Source organism: Phascolarctos cinereus, unplaced genomic scaffold, assembly GCF_003287225.1.
Source record: "Phascolarctos cinereus isolate Bilbo 61053 unplaced genomic scaffold, phaCin_HiC Scaffold_726;HRSCAF=1367, whole genome shotgun sequence".
Classification (NCBI taxonomy): Eukaryota; Metazoa; Chordata; class Mammalia; order Diprotodontia; family Phascolarctidae; genus Phascolarctos; species Phascolarctos cinereus.
In genome coordinates, this window is record NW_027556098.1 from 147,566,121 (window position 1) to 147,588,285 (window position 22,165).

Sequence of the window (22,165 nt, forward strand, 5' to 3'; positions counted from 1 at the left end):
GGTACACGAGATAACCGAAGTTATGATAGGAGCTGGGTAGAGAGCAGAAGCGAATCATGAGGATAGAAATACTAATGATACCAAAGTGGATGATCAAAACGCAGGTCAGGAGACAGGAGATCCACAGGAACCAAAGGGGAAGGACAGAAGAAGGCAGACCAAACAGGTAAGAAGCATCTGGTAGACAGTGGTTTTGAGGCAAGCTTTTAAGACCTCCTAATGCACTTCCTGTTAGAGGAGAAACAACCTCAGGATGGACAAGCCAGAGCACACAGCATTTGACACCAGCATTCTTTGTGCTCCCAGTCCCAGATAATCACTTTATAATCACAACCCAAAACCAGGCATTGTCTCCACACTAGTGTTACCTAAAGTAACCCAGCATTCTGGGTTGAGAGAGGGTGGGTAGGGACTATGAGAACAAAGATGCTATAGTCTTGACCCTGGTATTATAGGGATTTGCCTAGCCTGTTTTTTGGTGGTAGATCATCCTGTCTGAAGGGTAGGTAAAGGCCTTGAGTCCATATCATTTAATTCACCCATTTATTCAACAAATATTTCTTTAGTCTCTACATACCAGAAGGCTCCACAGCCATTCAATAGTGTACAATAAACAGACGATAACAATTGTGGAAAATTAAATATAAGTGCAAAAGCTCTTATACCCTTTGTCCCTAAGGTCCCTCCCTTCCTCCAGTTAGAGAGAGAGGTGGATAGATGGTGGAGAACTTCTCCCAGATCTGCCATTTAGCTCTGGATATTTTCCCTCTCCCTCTCCCAGGGAAAGTCTTTTGCCTTATTTGTAGCCCCAGCACAATGTTTGGTACATAATAGGTTCTTAATAAATGTTTTTTGATGGACAAAATAAACAAATAATCAGTAGGTAACCTATATAGAAGTGAACACTCGATCTAGAAATTCAAAATAGTGAAAGTAATGAATGCCAGTCATAGTCAGACACACACCCTGGATTTAAGGAGAGCAAATTTCAACAAATTCAGAGGAAAGATAAGATCCAATGGCCTTATGTTCTACACAAGAAGTTAGTCCAAAAAGAAAGTAAGCTCCCCTTTGACCCAGAAATACCATTTCTACGTCTGTATCCCAAAGAGATCATAAAAGCAGGAAAAGGACCCACATATACAAAAAATATTTATAGCAGCTCTTTTCGTGGTGGCAAAGAATTGGAAATTGAGGGGATATCCATCAATTGGGGAATGGTTGAACAAGTTGTGGTATATGAATGTGATGGAACACTATTGTGATATCAGAAATGATGAGCAGGCAGAACTCAGAAAAACCTGGAAAGACTTATATGAACTGATGCTGAGTGAAATGAGCAGAACCAGGAGAACACTGTACACAGTAACAGCCACTTCACTGACTTTGATAGACTTAGCTCTTCTTGACAATGCAAGGATCTAAGACAACTCCAAAAGACAATGGAAAATGTAATCCACATCCACAGAAAGAACTTTGGAGTCTGAATGTAGACGGAAGTATACTATTTGCTCTCCTTTTATTTTGTTGTTTTGTTTTGTTTCTTCTTTCTGGTGGTTCTTCCCATTAGCTCTAATTCTTTACATCATGACTAATGTGAAAATATGTTTAATATGAATCTATAAGTAGAGCCTATATCACATTGTACTCCAGCTTGGGTAGGGAGGCAGAAAGGAAGGGGGTGAAAATTTAAAGCTCAAAATATTATGGAAGTGAACGTTGAAAACTAAAAATTAACAAATTAATTATTTTTTTTAAAAAGTAGTCTCTCAAGAATGAAATTCTGAAAACAAAAACAGTGATTAGAGAATGAAAAAGTGAGCCATCTAAAGAGAACAAGTACCTTACCTATAAAGTACCTATTTGGTGAATGTAGACTTTTAAAATATAGAGGATGGAAATAAGGGCAGGTAACTCAGGACAAATACAAAATAATGGCACAGTCCTATAAGAAAAGCATCTGGAAGGGCAGTGAGGTGGATAGAGTATTGGCCCTGGAGGCAGGAGGACCTGAGTTCAAATCCGGTCTTAGACACACAACATTTACTAGCTGTGTGACTCCGGGAAAGTCACTTAACCACATTGCCTAGCAGGAAAAAAAAAGTGTCTGGAATGCTAAAGCCCAGAATGAATTGAGGCCACTGATGAATCTTAGGAACATCACAAAGGGCTTTAAAAAATAAAATGAAGAAAATTTTTAAATGGCTATAGATTGCTATGTGGCGGCAGATAAAGTGATGAAAACAGAAGAAGGAAGTCAGTACAACTAAACTTTTAGTTTGTTGCAGATGTCTCCAGCAAGGGAAATGATCATCAGAGTGGTAAAGATATAACAGAAATAGTTAATAGGAAGTTGACACTGAAAATAAGTGAGAAGATGCTAAGAAAACACATTAATGGATTCATTGTCAGACCTAAAAAAAACCTATACCATCACCCATCCAAACTCCCAGGACCTGGCAAATATGGTTGCTGAGCTACTGCTATCAGTGATCTTGAAAAATCATGGAGAATAGGGCAGATAGCACAGGACTGGAGATGTGCAGATGGCTTTTAAATTTGCATAAAAGGAAATACATTAGAGTCTTTAAACTATTGGCATATGGACTTGACTTTGACTCCTGGAAAAATTCCAAAACATTATTGAAGAGATGTTTTCTAAGTATTTAGAAGGGATGCAATTGTCATCATAAACCAACCCAGCTTCATCAAAAACAGTTCATGTCACACTAATGTCATTTCCTTTTTTCGACAATGGAGTTTCATAGACACAGTATACCTGGATTTCATCAAGCCACTGATGAAATCTCTCATAGTATCCTTGTGAACAAAATTGAGGAATATAGTTTTGACTACAGTATAGCTAGATGGGTTCAGGAACAGGTTGAATAACATGTCTCAAAGAATAATCATTATTGGATTGATGTCAACATGGAGGGTTGTCTTTAATATCATATACTTCTTGTATTGGGCAAAAACAGATCCACGGAATACTCCAGTGGAGACATCTGTCCATGCTGACATGGATCCATTACTGACTACTCTGCATCCAGTCATTCAACCAGTTTCAAATACTCCTAGCGGTACCATTATCTAGCACATAAATCTCCATTTGGCCCACAAGGATAGTATGACTTTGTCAAAAGGTTTGCTAAAATCTAGGTATATTATATTTATGACATTTCCTTCTCACAAAAGAAAATGAGGTTAGTGTGGCATGACATTTTTTCTAATGAAGATATATGGCCTTTTATTGATCATTTCTCCCTTTCTAAATGCTACTCAACAATCCCTTTAAAAACATGTTCTAGAATTTTGCCAAGTTCACCAGTCTATAGCTTCCCCTCTACATTTTTTTTTGGGGGGGGGACAGAACATTTGCCTATCTCTAGTTCTCTAGCAATTCTCTATGTTTTTTCAAACATCACTGAAAAAGTCTCACCAATCATTTATACTAATTTTTTTGTACCCTAGGATATAGAACTCATTGGCAAGCAACTAAGTGCTTGCTTATCTCCTGTTATAGAAAAGTTCAGGGGCCCCTGCTCTAGGTAAGGGGAAATTTCAAGATGGAAAGGGGTAAAAGGGCAAAAAAAGGGTAAACGCATATGACAATGAATAAGACACAGTCCCTGCTTTGAGGGAATTTACAATTTAATGTGTGTGATGGGGAGGAAGACATAAATGTAAATAATTATAATGTAAGGCAGTCATATGAGTGGCACAGACCAAAAAATCCAGAGGAAAGATAAATTTACTTGGGCTGGAGGATTAGAAATGTGTCAATATAGGCTTCAGCTAATCCTCATAAGAACTCCTATGGCATAGTAAGAGTGGAGAATCCACTGCCTTGAGGCCACATGTGGCCCTCTAGGACCTCAAGGGCAGCCCTTTGACTGAGAGTCAAAGTTTCACCCCTGACCTAGAGGGCCACATGTGGCCTCGAGGCTGCAGGTTCCCCATCCCTGGTAGACAATGGGACTTAGATTTAAAAGAGACCTGAAAGATCATTTGGTGCATGCCCCTCCTTCTATAAATGAAGGGGAAAAAAGATGCCTAAAGAGGTTAAGTGACTTGACCAAAGTCACATAAAAAGTAACAGAGATGAGAACTGAACATAGGTAATCTAACTCCAGATACTAGGCTCTTTCTGCTACATCATATTTCTTAAGTGATCTTAGCCTTGTTTTTACATATAAAGACACCTGAAATCGAAATTGCTTGCCTATGGCCTCGGATTAAGTTCATTTTTAGATTAGCTTACCCCCCTGAGTACAGAAGTCTATGAGAAAATAGGGCAAAAAGAACAACTAAGTTTTAATGGCAGGAAGCAAGAGCCAGAAAATGAGGTGTGACCTACTTGGAAAGAGCAAAAACTATAGTGACACCATTTTAATTGGGCAAGGGTGCTCTAGGCAAAATGAAGATACTGAAGATGGAAGACAGAAAATGAAGGGGCACTGAAAACAAATTTTGCTACCTTAGTCTTTTACTAAAAAGGTCACAAATGAGGATAATAATAGTATCTACCACCCAAGGTTGTTGTTATGATCAAATGAGGTAACATATGTAAAGCACTTTGCAAATTGTATAAAAGCTCTATATAAATGCTAGCTGCATTTTTATTACACATAATGAAGAGATACAAAATATTATCTACAAACATTCCAACACCATACACTTCTCATCACACCTTACAAGCATGTACGTTACCCTCTAAGGGCCAACCCTGCAATCACCTCTCAATTAGGTATTTCCTTAAGGTTCTCATTAGAAATACAGGTCCATTGGACTTTTAACTGACCATTCTGAATCTGAAGTGCTGAATTCCAACCTTGGCACCATGTTTTAAGAGGGACATTGACAAACTGAAGTATTTATAGAGGATGGCAACTAGCTTAATACAAGATCTAGAAATTATGTTATATAAGCAGTGGCTAGGAGCATTTCTTAGCCAAGAAAAAAAGATGAATTTTGATAACCATCCTCAAATTTCTGAGCTATCAGGTAGAAAAGAAATTAACCTTATTCTTTTATCTCTTCAGGTCAAAAGTATGACCAGTAGATGGAAGTTTTAGGAAGGTAGATTTTGGATCAATATAAGGAAGAATATTCTAAAACTTAGAGCTGTCTGAAGATGAAATGGAGTCTCTTGAGAAGTGATAAGTTTCCTGCTACTAGAAGTATTTGAAGAGAGGTTGGATTACCAGCTCTCAGGGATGTTGCAAAGAAAACTGCTGAATTGGGTGATATGTTGGATTAAATGACCTCCAAGATGCTTTTCAACTTTAAAGTTTTATGATCCTATATAGGTAGTTAATGGGGTGGGATCTAGCTACCACTAGCTTTCAGAATAGAATGCAAATTCCTCAGTCCAGCATTTGCTATCTGAATACAACCCTTCCACAGGAAGATACAAGTTATGTCTTCACAACTGTGACTGAACGGCAGGGGCCTGAAAAAAGTAGTCAATTGATAAAAGTGAGGAAGCCATAGGAGGAGAGCATAAGACTTGGAATTGGAGGACTCCAGGTTTCAAATCAAGTGCTATTGCTACCAGTGTAGCCTTTGGAAAAATCTCTTTACCTCTCTGAGACTCAGTTCCTTACATGTAACACGAAGTAGCTGTACTAGAAAACTGGTAAGTGGTCATTTTAGCACTAAATCATATGGCCTCTGATTCTATACAAAGTTTCCTCTTTACAAAGCCAGAACCTGCAAGTTTTTAGCTAAAAGATAGGAATTCAAATTATGACTATGCCACTGCCTCTACGACATAGACATGTGAGTCATGTCACATCATAATAGGGTCTCAATTTTCTTGTTTGCATTAGGACTAAATGAATTCTAAGGTCCTTTCCAGCTTTAATACTGATCTTGAAAAAAATCTAAAAAAATAAAATAAAAATCTTCCAGGTTTCTTCCAACTCCCAATCCTCTGATCCCAAGTTCCAACCCAACTGCTTATATGTCAATAAAACAGTTACCCTGGGGGTACATTAGACTAGTGGATTTGAGGGATTCATCAGGAGCTTTTACTTGGTTGGATGGAAAGGACCTTCCATTCTAAAGAGATCTATCACAAGAGGCCAATGTATGCACCTTCTGGGTGTAATGACATCAAAGAGAGAAGCCAAGTTTTAGGGCTAGCAGTTCTTGATTACTCAAGGGCTGATGATCCAATTTGTGGATTATATCAGCCTTTTGGCTTTTTGTTTTTTTCCTGATTTCACTGCTCATTACCATACCCTTTTGGACCAGGAAGATAAAAGGAGCTTAAACTCAAAGCTGTCCCTGTAGCTTCTTTAGAGAAGCCCTGGTTAAAAAAAAAAAATTAAGGTGGGGGAGGAATTTGTAACTAATGAGGGAAATGAGGTTTGGGGATTATCTGGATTCCACTCAGCAGCCCTTTACAATCTCCCTCTTCTGCTGGTCCCTTCCCCCCAGGATCTTGGATAAGCAACAGTTGACTCCGTCAGCCTTCTCAGGGAAAAATATAATTTTACAATAAGCTCTCTAACGACCACAGCCGGCTCATCTAGGGAGATTTCTCCTTACCCTACATGAATTCTTAATACACCCTTTCAAGGGGATTTGAGGAGATGGAGTTTCATTCCTCCTTCTCTTCCATTTCCCTCTTCCCAATAAAATTCACTAGGCACTTGATCCTCAAAGCACTGAAACCTGGGTCACCATTTCCACACAGTGTCAGTTGGCAGGGGGTCCTTCTTACATGGAACATCAGATAGCCTTCTCAGCCCAGGAAAGGCAAATCTTTTAATCCCTAAAAGGAGATTTGGGCCTGGTATATAGCGCTTTCTGGGGCTTACAGAGCTCGTACTTTTTAAGTGACATTTGTTTATTTGTTGGCTTTTTTTTAAATTTTTAACCTGCAAGGTAGACTGAGGATGTTTTGGAATCCCTAAATAACTCCTTTGACCCTCAGTGTCTCAGGGGTACTGAAGATTATTCACATATATGCTCCCCATTCCCACCCTCCAGCCTTATAGAGTAAGCTAGGCAGGGCTAAATGGTAGTAGAAGTTAGAATTAAATGCCTAAAGCATAGAGTTCACAGATGTCCTATAGCTCTCCCAAAATTCCACCACCCCAGCCGTGGTGTTGTAGGTGGTTTGTATGTCTGTCCAGAGCCCAAAGAAGACCACCAAAAGAAGTTCCGTTTCTGATTAACCTTTCAGAGGAACTTCTGGAATGTGTTTCCTTCTCAGATGTCCTGGGTGGAAATTCCTAGTTCCCAAAAGTGGGCCTATGCTACTTAGAAGGATAGCCACAAATAGGGCTGCCCTTTAACAAACCCAAATGAAATGAAATTTATTTCTGATGATTTTCCAACTCCCCTTTCTGCTCCTATCTTCCTTCTTTGGTTCTCTCTCCCCAGAGGCCCAGAGGCCTCATACTGTTCTTGGCTACTCAGACCTCCTATAGCACAGTGCCTCATATTGCATCTCTTACTGCCCTCCCAATCTCAAAAAACTCTATGCTCCATCACTATTGTTCAGCGACATTCAACAAACATTAAGTGACTGCTATGTGCAGAGCACTGTCCTTGATGCTAGGAGATTAAAAAAAAAAGTATATATTATAGTCTCTGACCTCCAGAACTTAAAATCTATTTGAGAAGATAAGACAGAGACACATAAATATAATACATATATTTAAAACAAACACTTCAGTTGCATTTTATTCTTTCTCTCTACCATTGCCTATATAAAGTCAGTCATAATGTTTGGTAAATTTTTTATTCACAATCTCCTCCCTCACACCCATCTTCTTTCTTTGCATTGCCCCTACAACTGCCCTAATTCTGGTCCTTATTACCTCATACCAAAAAAAAGATGCAGTTGCCTATTGGTTCATCTCCCTACCTCCCCTTACTTGCCCAATCCAGGTACATCCATATCCCTAAAAGAATTTCTTTGATGGTGTCACTATCCTGCTCAAAACTTTCAATGTCTTATACTATAAGAAATGATAAGCAGGCAGACTTCAGAAAAATCTAGAAAGACTTGCATGGACTGATGCTGAGTGAAATGAGTAGAACCAGGAGAATGTTGTACACAGTAATAGCCACATTGTGTGATGACTAATGTTGATAGACTTAGCCCTTCTCAGCAATGCAAGGATTTAAGACATTCCAAAGGTCTCATGATGGAAAATGCTATCCACATCCAAAGAAGAACTACGGAGTTTGAAAGCAGATTTTTTTTTCTGTATTGTTTTCTCTTTCTTGTGGTTCCTCCTATTGGTTCTAATTCTTCCTTACAACATCACTAATGTGAAAATATGTTTAGTAGGAATGTATATGTATAGCCTATATCAGATTGTGCACCATCTTAGGGAAGGAGTAGGAGAAAAATTTTAAACTCGAAAGCTTATGGAAGTGATTGTTGATAAATCAAAATAAATTAATAAAAAATTTAAAAACCTGCAATGTCTTCCAATCACCTAAGGAATAGAAGTCCTATTTAGACCTCAAATTCAAAGTCCTCTGCCCTCTGACCCAAGCCTATTTTTCTAGCCTTATTTCATACTAATTCCTTTCATACAGAGAGGCAATGAAACATGGCAGATAGCCAGCCAAGAAGACCTGGGTTCAAGGCCTACCTCCAACACATAGAAGCAGTATGACACTGGGCAAATCACTTAACCTCTACCCTCCTCCACTTCCAGTGCTGTATCAGAGATGTCAAACACGTGGCCAAGGGTCAGCAGGTGGACCACAACACTCCTGAGTGTGGCCTAAGCTAGTTTAAAATGTAACTGGGAAACATTTAACAAAATAAATAAAAAGGCAAGAAAACATAGATAATACTACATTTTAAAACTAAGTCAATATACAGCCGAGGGGATCCTTCTGTAATTTACCACCCCATTTCTTTTTGAGTTGATATCACCTCTCTAGGCAATTCTCTAAGACTTTAAGATGCTGTGAATTTCCCATAGCCATGAAACCATATATCCAGTTCCTAACCCCTTTCTTTCACATACCCAATGTTCCAGCCAAACTACTGCTTGTTGATCTTCAAAGTGTCCTTTTATTCTCTACCTTTTGTTCATACCAATTCCTCTACCTTATCCACCTTCTTTATCCTTCCTCTCCCAACTTCCAGCTCAAGAAAATATTAACTATGCTTCTAGGTCAAGATCAAAATCCACCTCCTGCATGAAGTCTTCCCTGATTTCCCTAGACAGGAATGAACTTTTTCTCCATTGAATAAATTTAGATATCCTCTATGCCACTTATCACAGAGTTCCTCCGAGCATAATTATTTGCTTTTGTTTTTCAGTCCCTGCTGGATTGTGTATTTCTTGGTGGAGTTTCTGTCTCTGATTCTATCACCCTGCCTTGTAGAGTGGGCTCTCAGTAAATATCCTTTGACTAAGTCAAAGCTGTGTGAAGAAATAAGAAAAGTACTCTGCTACTTACTACCTATGTCGACTTAAGCAAGTCACCCCCTTCTGGGTCACAGATGAGGTTGGAGTATATGATCTTTCAACTCCAAAATCCTGTGAATGAATTTATTTGGGAGGTAAGAGAGGAGAAGAGATGCTGGACATTAATATTTCATTAACTCTCAGTGAGGAAAGTTCTTCCGACAATAGACTAAAACAACAGTAGAACCACTCTGCAACTTAGTCTTAGAGCAGGGATTCTGAACCTGGGGTCCACAGAGGCCTCCAAAATGCATTGTATAGGTTTCAAGGGGTCTGCGAACTTAAATAGGAAAAATAAGTATATCTTGATTTCAATGTGATTGGTTTCTTTTATAATACTATGTATTTAATTTTATTCACTTTTTCTGAGCAGGGGTCCATCAGCTTCACTAGACTTCCAGAGGGGTCTATGGAACAAAAAAGGTTAAGAGCCCCTGTCTTAGTTGTCTGGGACATTGAGAGGTTAAAAAACTTGCCCAGGCTCACATAGCCAGTATGCTGCAGAAATGAGACTTGGACCCAGCACTCCAAGACTGGCTTTCACATAATGACTCCACACTGTATCTCGTGAATGTGTAGTAATTAAAAAATAAAAACAACAACAAACCCCTAAAACTTCACCTCTTTTTTAATAGGCACCAGCCGTAGGGCGCCAGTTGGATAAGGGAAAGGGAATCTTCTCTGAGTGCAAAGTAAGCAAGCTTCTTTTCAATCCTGTTCTGTCATTGCTGAATAGTAACACTACCTGTTCTGAATGTACTCATCAGGCAGTTAAGTCTTGACTAGCTTTTTCCACCCAAAAGGTAGCAATAGGAATTCTATGCCGATTTCTTTTTCCTAACAGGTTTAGCATACAGAGGCCCAGATCTTTCTATTTGTAAAGGCAAGTGCTGAGTACATTTTGGGACCATGTGAGCCTGAAAGGTTCCCTCACCAACCAGAAAGAAAAGAGGGAATTCAACAGCTGTGGTGACAGATGTTGGCGACAGTGATTATTCCATTCTTGTTTGCATTCAGATTTCTCAGTCATTCTCATTTTTTTTTAAAGACAGTCTTGTTTGATGCCTGGTTTCCCCTGGACTTGGTGGTGAACATGAGCAGCAACCCCCACCCCCCCTCCAGTTTTGGTTTTTTTTTTTCCTAGCCCTGTCCATATCCTCGTCACATACACCTTCCTAGTTCCCACATCCCCTCTCGCTATGTTTCAGGCATTCATGGGCTCCATGAGGGAAAACTCCATGTTTATTTTGGGGAGGGGAGACAGTCCAGGCTCAGTTATATCTAAGACCAGTTTATTTCAGAGATGAGCCAACTTCTGACTGCTAGAGACTTCCATAGAATACCAAAAAGGGTGTCTTTGTTCCCTGTAAACAGAGTATTTACTTTGATCTGGTAAAATGAATTAATGAAAGGAAATGACACCTTCAATTTCACTGGGGGTAAGTGGAGGAGGGAGGTGGGAGAGTTTTGTTTTGTTTTGTTTTGTTTTTTTCAAGGCAGGGCAGGAAAGTAGGGGGAGGGAGACCCTGGTAGGGTTTTCTAAAGTCGAGCCCTCTAGGAAACAGACAGATCTTTTCTCGGATTAAAAGTCGCCTCATAATACTGTAAGGTCCATGTATATGCAAGCAGTTCAGAGTTATTACAGGCCTAAAATAGGAAACCATTCACTTGATCTTTTGGTTCAATCCTATTAGGGCCCCCCTGGAGTTCGAGATAGATACCAGCCTGTCATGTCCCTGTTGCTGTGACGACCCTGTCTTTATAGAACAAGAAAGAGAAATGATAGTGATTGGCAGACCTTGCTTGCCCTAGTATGTAACACAAAGGGAGACAAAATGAAGAGGAAGTCAGACTCTTCTTATAGATCTGATGCTTCTTAACCCTACACCACCTTCCACCTGGTCAATGTCACCCTCTGACCTCAAAGCTTCCAAAGCAAGGAAGAGAGCTAAATGTTTTGCCTCTAAATATGAAGAGCAAAAGTGCCTTCTCTCCCCAATAGGCATTAATTATTTTTGTTTAAATTGATTAGAAAGCAACAACAGCTTCTTTGATCAACTTCATCTGTAGAGAAAATAGAAGCAGTGGTGGGGGGAAAGGGGGAGGGCGTCCAGATAAAAGGAGTTCCCAGAAAAGGCATGAGTCTGAAGCTGTGTATTGTATGTGAAGCCACTGTTTGCCCGATGTGGAAAGAGAAAAAAAATAAAGGCAAGAATCTGATAAATCCTACCATATGGTGCCAGACTATAACTCCCTGGCTATAAATAATGGCCTCCTTTTTGGGGCTTTCTCTTCCCGTTTCTGCGATTTCTGCTAAAGTGGCTGGAACCGATTTCCAGAGACTGTTGTGAAAAGTACAAAATGTAGTTTGTTTTCATTTCCTTTCTCCCTCACTGTCTACGAAGGGGTAAAAAAAAAAAAACCAGGAGGACACTGGGAACAGGGAAGGAATGGAGAAGGGCAGGGGACAAGGAGATTCTATCAAAATAAGAAAGAAAGCCCTTAGTTTAAACTGCAAAGATTCTGAAATTAAGCTTAAAGAAAGTGTAGAATTGGCCTCAGCACCTTAAATGGCAATGATTAAACCTGTCAGATTACAGTGAGGTTAAAAAGGATATCTCTCCTGTCTTTCACACATCCATGTCCATAGTCTCCAAAGATGTAATTGTCATTGGCCAGACCAGGCTGCCGCTTGGACTCCAGGCACATTAGTTGGTATTTATAAAACAAAAAAAACAGATTCGAAGTCAAACCCTTTTTACACCGAGACAGGAAGGAAAACTATATTCCTTTTCTTAATTTCAAATGAGGTAACACAGTGAGGATCAAGCCCTGTGTCTGCACTAGGCATTACATTTGGCATGTGTTGTCTCACAGTCATAAAACTGATTGATTTAAAAATACTTTGCCGAGAAGATCTTCCAAGAGGAAATTAATACAATTTGGTTTAAAACTTGCTCTCCATCTGCTAAACAAGCCAATCTCAACCAATCCTAGTTAACAACCTCACCCAAAAGAAATAAGAGCAGATATCTTCCTCAAACTCCAAGTTGTCAAGATATTTAAAATGGTAAGGGCTTAAATATCATTTCCAGGAAAATACGAGTGTTTGTGCTGAAGAAAAAGAGAGAGAGAGAGAGAGAGAGAGAGAGAGAGAGAGAGAGAGAGAGAGAGAGAGAGAGGAAAGAAGGAAGGAAGGAAGGAAGGAAAAGAAGAAGAAGAAGAAGGAGAAGAAGAAGAAGAAGAAGAAGAAGAAGAAGAAGAAGAAGAAGAAGGAAGAGGAGGAGGAGGAGGAGAAGGAGGAGGAGGAGGAGGAGGAGGAGGAGAAGGAAGGAAGGAAGGAAGGAAGGAAGGAAGGAAGGAAGGAAGGAAGGAAGGAAAGAAGAAACTTTTCTTTCTAAAAAAGCACTGAAATAGAAGAAGCAGATCTGCTCTGTAGTTTAACTGAAAGGAAAAGCTGATCATCCTGACATGTATTTGATTTAAAATAAAACTTTTTTTTTAAATCTTCATACATACCATGTCCCCTTCCAAAACAAATTGTTAAGGATCCTGTAAGGGGAAAATATGTCATTAAAATGAGATTTTGCTTCATTGTGAGTCACTGACCCAACACTGCTCTTTAAGAGGAAAACAAAACAATTGTGATGCTTCAAGGGAGGAAGATTTCTCAGATTGGGCTTAGAAAAGGTATAACCTACCATTCAGTCCATGAAAATAACTCTTAGAATAAGTTGTTGAACAAAACCACCTGTCCTTGTTGAGAGCTCTGTCGTTTCCTTCCAAAATAACCATTACTTTTCCCAAAATAAATGCAAGCAGATATTTTAAAAGCTGAATATCCCCAGCTTTACAAGAAGCCCCCAAAAAAGTACAAGGAAAAATTTTAGGTGTAGGAAATGGGCAACTCTTTGCCATCCTGTGATAAATGTTGTCATTTTTTCCATCATGCACAATAAAAAATATATTTTAAGTTAAATTTACAAGTTATTTTGTTGTTTTTAAAGAAACAGGTCAAGGAAAACAAATTACAAGACATGATAGAGAAGCTAAGTAAAAATGTAATACACTGACACATTGAGCAAACATTTACCAAATTGATTTTTAAAGGATAAATTTTAGTTAGGAAATATTTGTTGTCTGATTATAAATTTTAAAATACCTTGCTAAATTTCTGAATAAAAATCAGAAACAACCAGAACTCAATAGCCATTGTCTGACGATGCTTCGAACGCAAACCCATATTTTCGATTTGTTGAGTATATAAATGTGTGTGTGTGTGTGTGTGTGTGTCTGTGTATGTGTGCTTATTTTGTTTTTATATAAACAGCTATCTTTCAGGAACACTTGCCTCTGGCTTCTAAGTCCTCTTAGAAGTTCTAAAGGTTTAGGAAACTGCAAACCACAGATCCTTGCTTCAACTGATGTTACAAAAAGTTTCTTCCTTCAAGTCAAATTTCCCATGCTATAATAATGGTTTTGCAAATTTGAAAAAGTCAGCAACCAAGTGAAAACATTTGATGAATGCTTCCATGCCAGTACATGACACCACTACACACACACACACACACACACACACACACACACACACACACTCACTCTGGAGGTTGTTTTCCCCACCTCCACCCCCTTCCCAACACCCCTGGTAATTTTCCTGAATCCTAGAAGAGCCTTGCATGTAAAACTCTAATTTTCATTACAAAAATGGCTACTTAGTATGTGTACATATAACTATACATATACACACATATGTATGTGTGTGTCTAGTTAAAAATAAAAATGCTTCCCTCATATCTCATAAACAAAAAGTGGTGACACAAATAAAAGGAATTATTAAAATGGCAAAAAGTGTCTTCCGGTTACATCTGTTCTTTACTGTTTGTCAGAATGTGTAACCGAGGTCATTTGCTAAACCCAGTAGATGTCTAAAGCCATTAGAAACCTCATCCTATTCATTTTCTGGCATTAAGATATTCAAAATTCTGCTTTTCAAATCCTTGTAGTGTTTTCTCCCTCATTACTTAGCCCCCTAATCAACTGCTTCAGGAAGGAAATAAGTAGACAGATGCTATAATTTATGAGAGGTGTCATTTAAGAGAAAAACGATTAAGATTAAATCTCCCTGTTTGTTTATTTTATTTTTTCTTTTCTGTTTGAATTGTACTTCAACAGCGTAGCAGAGAGAGGAAAGCTGGGTCTGGGTTGGCAGAATCAGTAGTGAATTTGCGCCACCTTCTGGCAGGTCACGAATAACGAAAACACCCAATGCTTTTTTGATAAAAGTATTCCAAGCCACCCCACCTCACCCCACCCCTTCCTACCAATACCACTCCCCCCCACCCCCTTTCTTTGGATGTTTGCCTGATTGTATCCAAACACCACCTTGCTTTACCAGGCACTTGTAGGACATCTCTCTGAGCCTGGTTTTTCTCGGGTATTTTGAACCTGTGAACCTTTTCTTTATCTTACCCTCCAAACAGCACACAAAATTCCTAACTGGGAGCTGCATATTAATTTACTGTAGCTAAGCCTTTGGCAGAAGAAAAGAGCTTCTAGAATAGTCATTCCCTATTACATTTTGGCTTTCCTCCGTAGAGCACTTTAAAACAAATAGGAGACTGACTGGAATACCAGAGAAACAAACGCTTCTCTTTCTTGGGTTCATAAAAACCTCATTACCCATAATTAATCATAATGACATGATGTATTCAGGGCTTTTGCTAGGACCTGGCTGGGAGAAAGGATGGAGCTTCCCATAGATTTCAATCCTTCCCCGCGATGTGGATTTCAGGGTACAAAGCTAGTTAGCCCCGATTACCAGTTCTCCAGGATTTCTACTTCTTCCAGAAACGCTTGTCGGCACTAGAGCAGAGTGGGCTTTCTATGGCTTCCAACAGGCGAGCAGCTCAAATTTAGTGACCAAGATAGGGGCTAGTTAGAAGGTTACTGATACTTTTTTTATTAATTCCAAGCAGAATACTAACATCATCGTAATATGACCTCACATTCACTGAGAGGAAAAATAAACTGGTTTTGTAGCCTATGCTATGTCTATATGCCTAGTAGAGAGGAAGTTGGGTTTAAGCCCCCTATGTGACCTTAAACAAGTCATTTCCCTCCTCTTAACTTCTATTTCCTAATCTATAAAACGAAGATAATTATATATGCACAAAGCATTTCATGGAGCACTATAGAAATGGGCTCTGTGAGCTATCATGAGAGGAGGCAATTATTCATATAAAGCCCCTCAGAGTACCTTCCTTGAAATACTGATATGATGGAAAAATTGCTTTACTGACAAATTTGCTAGATAATTTGTTTGATTTGTTGGATTTAGAGATGAAATCAACCCTAGAGATTAGCTAGTACAAGCCTCTTCATTTTATCAATGAGGCCTAGAAAGGAAGTGACTTCACCAAGGTTACAAAGGTATAAGTAACAGAGCCAGAATTTGAATCCAGCTCTTTGGGTGCCAAATGCCAATGTTATTTTTGGACATCACACTACCACGTCCTCTTAATCACTTCATGTTGTATGTTGGAAGGGGGGAGGGGGGACCAAGGCACGCATCTCTGTGCTACCAAAGGGAAATGAGATAGCAATGAAAAAATCAGTCCCTTCTATTCACTGTGGCTCACGGAATAAGCAGGGCAGCATCACAGGGACCCAGCAGGGGCTATTTGGCAACTCATTCAGTGTGAAGGGGACCCTTAACAAATCAGGCTGACAGTTGTTCACTCCTGGTCTGAATTACCATCAACCTAATCAAAAAGCCTTTGCTAAGCTTTCTGGAATGCAGAAGAAAGAACCCTAGGCTGGGAGTCAAAAGACATGAGTTCTACTATTGGTCCTGCCAGTAACTAGCTGTGTGACTTGAGAGTAATCATTTCACATCTCTGGGCTTCTATTTCCTCAGCTGTAAAATATTAGACTAGATCAAAGATTCCGAACCTTTTTTTTTGTGCTATGAACTCCTTTGGGAATCTGATGAAGACCTCTCAGAATGGACCCCTTTCTCAGACTCGGGATGCCTATGGCCCCTTTCTTAGAATAGTGTTTTTGAACAGATAAGATGTAATATGTAAAATTACAATTGTATTGAAATAAAATTATCAAAATATTTTTTTTAATTTCATCAATCCCAGGTCAAGAACACCTGGTCAGGATTACCTCTCAGTTGCCTTCCAGCTGTAAATTGTATGATTGGTTCTGTATCCTCGCATATGATACATTATTGGACAAAATGCAGCAACAACTATCAACTTCTGGTACTCATTCTCCAGGAGCTAAAAACCCAAGGACATGTCGACCCAAGGATAAAATGAGTAGACATTTCAGTTAGTTCTAATGTTTTCCTTAAGTCAGATGAGTGCATGAACAGAAATGTTTTGATGCACACTTTTCGCTCAAGAAACCTTGGATCCATCTGTAATATAAAGCCTCTTTTCCTCACCTCTCACCTGTCTCCTCTCCTTCCCATTCTTTTCTCCTCCCCCTCCTTTCTTCCTTTCCTTCCCCTTCCCACTCTTCTCTTTTTTCCTCTCCTGTTCTCGCCTCTCCTCATCCCACTGATAACAGAAGCTTGGAAGCTTTAATATGCACCTCTCTTGAGGGCTCACCATATTGGTATTGAATTTAATGCAAACAACTGATTAGCTTCAACTCTATGACAGCTCTGAACTCTCAGATTCAAGCAATCCACCAGACTCAGCCTCCCCAACAGCAAGGACTACTATAACTATAACACTAAAACCCCAAAGAGGAAAAACCTTCTCAAGTCTGTGTACCCTACCAAAATCCATTTACCAGGTTATGACTGGAGGTAAGAAAGGAAAGAAGGGAGGGAGACAGAGAGAGAGAGAGAGAGGAGGGAGGAAGGAAGGAAGGAAGGAAGGAAGGAAGGAAGGAAGGAAGGAAGGAAGGAAGGAAGGAAGGAAGGAAGGAAGGAAGGAAGAAAAAAAGAAAAAGAAAGAAAGAGAGAAAGAAAGAAAGAAAGAAAGAAAGAAAGAAAGAAAGAAAGAAAGAAAGAAAGAAAGAAAGAAAGAAAGAAAGAAAGAAAGAAAGAAGAAAGAAAGAAAGAAAGAAAGAAAAAGAAAAGCAGTAGGGAGATTCAAAAATAGTCAGGCAACATGTCAGGTAAGTAGAGGTGAGGAATATATTCTCCTCCCAGATGTGGGAAGCTAGATCTCTCTGAGAGATGTTCATGGCTCCAGAATACAGAAGCAGCAAAGTCCCCAAGCTCCTTTCCTTCTGACCTTCTACACTAGGCCTTTGAGGCAAGACAATGATATGGACAGGGACAAGGGACTCCTTTCTCTTTGGAAGACTCTTTTCTTAACCTAAGCACCACAGTGTGCTAGGTGGTCCTGGGATAGATTATTTTTGGAGGAGGGGGGTCCCCGGAGCTTGGATGGAAAAACAATTTCATCTTTATTTTCACTAACAACTAACTGTAATTTAGCATTGTCTTCAATTAAGAATGTCAGCCACAAACACACTGTACTATTAGCAGTATTAGCTGTATCTATGATTTTGTTACCAATAGAAATCACAGATATTTTCATATCACATTACCAATGTTGCAGACATCTTGAAATATCATTTATGTTCATTACTACTTCAAATTTACTGTGGTTATTAAACCTATCACTAGATATATTACTGTATCAAAATGTTTATATCATTTTGATAATTTATTTCCTATATTGATTGATACTATATTTGAATATAATTGATTTTTATTATAATCCTCTGTATTTTATTTTATGCATTTAAAAATGTTATTCTGAAAATGGATCCATAGGTATCATCAAACTGCCAAGGGTTCAGTGGAACAAAAGAGGTTAAGAACTGTTCTTTGACTAATTCCTTCATTTTATAGATGAAACCCAGAGAGGTTTTACTTGTCCAAGGACACACAGCAAGTTAATGAATGAACCGGTTATTAGAACCCAGCTAATTAGAACCTACCTAATACTTTGAGTCTAGGAGAAGAGGAGATAAGCAAATGTTTTTTATAGGCAAAATTTGCTTTTGACACTCATCCATCTCCCTTCATCACCTTCTCCCACTTCATGGTGGTCCCCTCCTCAAAGGCCCAGGCATCCAGCTGCCCCCTGAATCCCCAGTGTTCTTCATTATGGTACCCCCATCTAGGTTTGCCTTACCCCACCCATGCCCCACATTCCAAAATTATCCCCTCTCTCCTCCTTTCTTTCATTACAAATCACATTCCTTCAATGGGTCTCTACAAGGTCTTAACAGCAAAGCAATCAACTGAGCTAATTCATACTAATATATAAATGATTTATCTTCTCCCTCCTTAATTATTGTTTAGGGCATTTAAAGTTTAAAATAGGCATTTATTAACCTAAATGGATTGCTAATTGGTAGAATTTGAGGCAATATGAAGTGATTTATTTGTAAGTTCATAAATCCATAATACTCATATAGTAGCTCACTTTTATAGCACTTTATGGTTTATATCTCCAGTCAAATTCTACTCTGAAGCCTTATCATGGTAGAGTGGTGGCCTGGCTTCTCAAACGTTATGTCAGCAAAATATAAGCTTTGCCAGGTCCCCCAAATATAACCCCCTATTACAATAATTAGCTCACTTTCAGCAGATGGGCAGGCAATATAATGGTCCTAAGGTCCATTGGGTTTTCTTCTGCTTTATGAAATTGATTTTCAATGAAAAATTTTGAGTCCAATCCAAATAATTCTAAGTCCCAGTTAGGAAAAATGCCTAATACCTATGCAGAAGTTGGGTTCTCTGCCTATTTTTATATTTATATCTATTTCCATTTAACCCCTAGTTTCTTTGTGGTTTATGCAAAATTCAGTTTTATGGAAACATTTGGGTTACAAAACAGATTATATTATGGTATCTGTGAATAGATAGAAATAGAAGGGGATGTTGAGGAAAGAGTCAACCTTCACTTGAGACTTACCTCAATCTAGAGTCTTCTGTCCACAATGCTCATAGACCCCAGGACTTTCCTTAATATCTCCCTTCTCTGACACAGCTCAGTACTTCCTTTGCTCCATGCTTTCCCTAACTCCTTGAATCAGAATCTCTTCTACCCCAATTCATATAGCGTCTCCCTTTCATTTTAAGGGCTTAGGATATGACTCAGACACATGATGGCTTTGATTGATTCAAGGAGGTATACAGGCCCTATACACATTTAGTTCTGATTGATTCAGTCAAAAAAACTGTTTGCACTTAATCAAGGCATCAGAGTCAAATTAGGAGATTTTAACCTTACTTTACACAAATTAGAAAGGTTTCAAGCATGAGACTGAATGACACTATATGTTTTCCAGGGAACAGCTTGGCAAGTCCAGAGACGCTCAGTACCAGACGATGTTTACCAGACAATGAATTTTTATTTTTTTGGCCATAGCAATTCATTAAACCACTTATTAGGACAAACACTTGATCTGCATTCACTGAGGGATTGTCTAAATTAGTGAAATCATATATTGTGGAAGTACTGAAGTCAGGATTAAATATGGTTCATGAAAGGCTTTCCTTACAAAAACCCCATGGGAAAAAAGAATCTTATTTCTGCAAGGGACCTTACAAATCATCTTATCTGATACACTTATTTTACGTGTAGAGAAACTGGGGGCCAGAGAGGTGAAATGATCTGCCCAGTGTCACACTGTGAATTACTGGTGGAGTTGCAACTAAAGGGACTCAGTACCTTTTTTGTGTTTTAGTGTGTGAGAGAAATAAGATGATCTGATAGCTTAGATTTCTCTGTGTGACTGATTTAAGAATCTTCAGAGGGGCCTCAGAGCATCTTACATCCCAATTCAGAGTCCTTCCTCCCTGCATCTGGCCACAGTCAGAAGGTCTCAGTAATGGTCTCCTAACTCTGACTCTTAATATCCACTTGGATCCTTTTGGTTTGGGTACAATTGACTCATTAGGTATGTTTGGTCCCCCATCACTTTTTCCCAAATCATTCTTCAGGGTGATGATATACAGATCCTTCCTTGGAAAAAAAAAACCCTAAGAAAGATTTCACTAAACCCATTTGTACTCTGGAAATTCTACCCCCTTCCACTCCCAAGCATCAAGTATCTGCCTTTGGGAACTAGGAAAGGATCAGAGGAACTGAGCTATCAGCAGAACTGATGCCTCCCCGAGCCACTAAGTAAACTTTTCTTTCATATTCAGGCTTCATAGATTCTTCCTCATATGACAAGGTCATCTGCTTGAAACATGAAATAATTAAAGGATATATTTGGTCAGTTTGATTGCAAATCAACCAACTTGATGAAAAGAGGGAAAAAATATTTCAAGATGGTTGTGGGACTAGACTGGCCAAGTGTCTTACCTTTTAACATAGTGACTTCAAAAGCTCTGGACAGAAACAACATGGGGTAGGCAGAATTGGCATAGACAGACAGGAAAACTATAAAGATTAAATTTAAATAAAAGTGTGAAAGGAAAATGGTCACAGTCTCAGACTTTTCCTATTCAATGTCAGCCATCCAGTTGAACACTGAAAAGTTCAATCCAGCATCTGGATGCCTTGTCTAGAAGATGTCCAACTTCCAGAAGTATGAAACATCTGCATGTTTGACAGTTTCCCAGTTTTCATTCAGATGTACGTTCTTAAGCTATATCAGGCCAGATCATCCAATAGAATTTGTTATCCCCTGCTTATCCCTTGTATTTGTTATCCCCTGTAGAGTAAGAATAGGCTAAAAACATAGTTTTAAAATAGGTTTGAATAAATCACAGTTAACAAATCCACAGTAATTTATTAAATATATAATTAATTTATTAATCAATGAGAATTTATTAAACATTTATAATTTTAAGAGGAACTAAAGATATTTGGGGCATCATGGAGTACAACTGTGCCCTCTCTCAAAGTACCCTTTGGTAAAATAAGAAGTAAAAATGGACTTAGGCAAAATTTTGAAATAAACCAAATTTATCTTTGATGCCTTCCTACCTCCCTTTCGTAGCATCTTTTTCTGGCAAATTCTGTCAGAGATTGAGACTTTCCAAACACCTAGATATTTGGCATCCTATGAAGGCAGATGAATGATGGGGAATACACTTAAAAGTGTCATGAATCTCATATTCTGGCTTACCCTGGTTTCATCTTCTGAAAAATTTTGTGCTAAAGCTCATCACAAATTACCAGCCGTTTCTGCATGGAAAACTTAAAACTGTTATAAATCGATATGCCTTCCTTTACATAAAAGTTTCAGTTATATAATGTTGGCAGCTATTTGCATTCTTTGTAGGGGGAAAAAAACCTGATGCTATCTTGGCATTATTTCTTCAACTAACCTGATCTTTTTAACAGAAGTACAGGAAAATAAGTCTTTAAAACACATACACACTTTTCTTTGACATGTAGAGCCATTCATAAGAGATTCAGAGCTAGAAGGCATCTTAAAGGTCATCCAGTTTGACCCTCTCATTTTACAGATAAGAAAACTGAGCACAGAGACCTCAGTATAAATGAGAGATAGTCTCATAGGGAAACATTAATTGGTGAGGGAAAGAGGTAGAGAAAGGGAAAGGGGCAAACTAGGAAAGGCCTCTTGAAGATTGGGAGAATATGAATTGTCTTGGAAAATTCCAGGGTAGCCAGCAATTGGAGTGAGAAATAAGAGCATTACAGACAATGGAAACGAATGGAGTCAGGAGATAGACTGTAGTTTGTGTGAAACAG